This window comes from Camelina sativa, chromosome 14, assembly GCF_000633955.1.
Source record: "Camelina sativa cultivar DH55 chromosome 14, Cs, whole genome shotgun sequence".
NCBI lineage: Eukaryota > Viridiplantae > Streptophyta > Magnoliopsida > Brassicales > Brassicaceae > Camelina > Camelina sativa.
In genome coordinates, this window is record NC_025698.1 from 18645614 (window position 1) to 18649136 (window position 3523).

Below are 3523 nucleotides of genomic sequence, written 5' to 3' on the forward strand. Positions count from 1 at the left end.
TTTTTTTTTTTTTTTTTTGATAATCCAGGTATTCAAAGCCCAGTGGGCCCTGACTAGCCCACTAGTCCGAAGGTTTGGCGTGCGTCCCAAAGGCGGCAAGAGTGGTTCCTGGAGGTCGCATAGCCCAATATTAAATTTTTCTGCGGTGGCCATTTAAGGTGTTTGCAGCCGTGGGGATTCAAACCCGGGAATATTGGAAATCTCACCCTCAACCCGAAATCCATCCTACCACTGGCCCACCTATGAGTGGTTTTGGAGAATTTTGTCCCAAACAGAAGAAGAAGTTTATATATATATATATATATATATATTGTGGACAAAGATGACCAAATTTCATATTTGAAAATAAAAGTATTACATATTTTAATTTGTTTTTAATGCTACAATTATAAATTTTAATTTAGTTTATGTTACCTAAATATTTTAATTTATGTTTTTAATGCTACAATATCATCCTGTGCTGTAATTTTTAAATAATACAACCGCATACAAATCTATTTGTTTATTTCACGTTACATTCAATTTGTCGATTATTTAAGAAACATGCAATTTATATGTATTTAAATTTACCAAATAAATCCAATATACAAGTGAACACTATCTCAAATTCTGTACTATTAAAAACAAAAACAAAAATATTTTATAAAGCTGACTATTTTAAAATTATTTATTAGATATGTCCGTGTGATTCCCTAGTCTTACTTGTATTAGTATTAGTACATCTAAAACAAATTATACCAAACAAGAAACAACGAATATGTACTAAAAAAAGGTGTAAACGTAATTCAGGTTTACTTATGGTTCTTTTTAGGGATATATTGTAGGATTTGCATTATTTCTGTCAAATATATATATATATATATATTTAGGTTCTTCTTTGTTTAGTTAAAAAAAATATTTTTTACATCAAACACAGTTCAAACTTAATATATAGAGCGTTTAGTCGGGATCTACACAATTTTAGGTGGTTTAGATGTTATAAATCTTAAATATTTTAAATATACATTATAAATAAAAAAATATATACAATTATCTAAGAATAATAAAAATATTTAATTGTAAACAAGAATTAGATAAAAAAACATTTATTAATTTATATCAAACAACATATATAAGTTTATAACAATATATATGAAAATTAAACTTATAAGTAAATTTATGTACTTGGAAACTGAAACAAATACACTAAGCAAATCTCATGTCATGTGATTTTAGGCAGCTATACGGTTGTGTAAGCAACTAAGCATCACATGAAAATTTAGCGTCTAAATGGGATGGGACCAAAACAACCGCAAAAACTGCTTTTTAGAAATTATTGAGTCATATTTTAACCAACATTAAATAGTAACAAAATGGATGTTAATATTTTAGATGTTCAACTTAGATAGTGAATGGAGACTTATATTTGCGGATTTTATACTTTTTTTTTTAAACTCACTTCAGTCACCATCCCATAGATTATGCTATGGATTATACACATTTAAAAAACAAATTATTAAAATATTATATATATGTATTATTTTTTTCTTCCATAAATATTACATAGCCTATCTCTCTCCTCTCTCTTTTCAATCATTGTTAGATAATACTGTAATTTATTTGTCACAATTATCGGATAAATATTATAAACATGTGATATTTTGGTGTATTAATTTTTTATATTTTCGATTACCGAATTTTTTTTTTTAAATCAAATGTTATTTATCAACTATATTTGTCCGGCAAAAAGTTCACCGGTCAAACAAAGTAAAATTGGTTTGCCTCAAGGCAAGACTCCCAAGTTTTTTTTTTTACAATATAACCAAAGTTATATCCTGTTTATTTTGTAATTGACTTTTACTGTTTTAAATTATTTTATTATCGTTTTCGGTAAAAATAATTATACTGTTTTGTGTCACGAATAGAGGTTTTAAATAAAATTTCAATCAGTGTTGGATAACACCTAAATATTTTGTGTATCAAAGTGTCCGTGTAAATTGAAAAGGGAAGATATTTATTCAAAAAAAAAAAAAAAGGAAGATATTACCAAGAAAAAATAGTATAAGCTTTTCCTTTTATGTTTCTATATATGTAGTATGTACGCGTGGTGAAGGAACTTATATAGATAATGAGTTTTTCTTTACTCTTTATAAATAAAACACACAAGGAGACTCGTTGTTAACAAACCTTCAAGTTTCCGTAAACCTTAAGGCAGAAAAAAACCCTAAATCCAAAGAAGACGCAGAATGAGTTACAAGGTCGCTAAACCGTCGCAGTACCTGGCGATCACCGGTGGTGGGATCAAAGATATCAGGCTTGCGAAGAAGTCTTGGGTATTTCCATGGCAGTCTTGCACCGTCTTCGATGTTTCTCCCGTGAACTACTCGTTCGATGTTAAGGCTATGAGTTCGGAGAAACTCCCCTTTGTTATCCCGGCTGTTTTCACCATCGGCCCGCGCGTTGATGACCCTCACGCTCTCTTACTTTACGCCATGCTTATGTCTCAACACGATAAGCACTCCAATCACGTCAACGAGCTTGTTCAGGGTTATCGAAGGAGAGACTCGTGTTCTCGCTGCAGCCATGACCATGGAAGAGGTCTTCAAAGGTAAACAAACATTGGACGTTTTAATTATCTACTTATTAAGTTATTATCATAATCTTGATTTATTTGTTAAATAGAAGTTTTGTTTCTGTTTGTGTATTCGTATAGATTTCTTGATCCTTGTTTTAAAAGAAATTGTTATTTTTGTTACTTTTGGCTTATATCACAATCTAATTGTTGCATTGTAGGAACAAAGGAGTTCAAGAAAGAGGTGTTTGACAAGGTTCAACTAGAGCTAAACCAGTTTGGTCTTGTGATCTACAACGCGAATGTGAAGCAGCTTGTTGATGTGCCTGGACATGAGTACTTCTCTTACTTGGGCCAGAGGACTCAGATGGAAGCAGCAAACCAAGCCAAGATCGACGTAGCAGAGGCACAGATGAAGGGAGAGATAGGTGCAAAAGAAAGGACCGGGCTCACAATCCAGAATGCAGCAAAGATTGACGCTGATTCAAAGATCATATCCACTCAGAGACTAGGACAAGGGACAAAGGAGGAGATTAAGGTGAAGACTGAGGTCAAAGTGTTTGAGAATGAGAAGGAGGCTCTTGTGGCTGAGGCTGATGCAGCATTGGCGATTCAGAAAGCTGCTTTGTCCAAGAATTCTCGTGTGGCTGAGGTTGAAGCAGCCAAAGCAGTTGCTTTAAGGGAAGCTGAGCTTCAGACTAAAGTCGAGAAAATGAATGCATTGACTCGGACAGAGAAGCTTAAAGCCGAGTTCGTCAGTAAAGCGAGTGTCGAGTATGAAACGAAGGTACAAGAAGCAAACTGGGAGCTTTACAATAAGCAAAAGCAAGCGGAAACTGTTCTTTACGAGAAGGAGAAGCAAGCGGAGGCGACGAAAGCTGCAGCTGATGCAGCCTTCTATTCGAAACAGAGAGATGCAGAGGGACTTGTCGCCATGGCCAATGCTCAAGGGACTTATCTAAGGACCCTCTT

The 3523-nt window shown here is 33.5% G+C and overlaps 2 pseudogenes; one reads left to right on the plus strand and one right to left on the minus strand.

Annotated features, from left to right (window-relative positions):
- The window catches only part of LOC109128856, a 3081-nt pseudogene extending 1530 nt beyond the window's left edge, over positions 1 to 1551 (minus strand).
- Positions 2226 to 3523, plus strand: part of LOC104743753 — a 3032-nt pseudogene continuing 1734 nt past the window's right edge.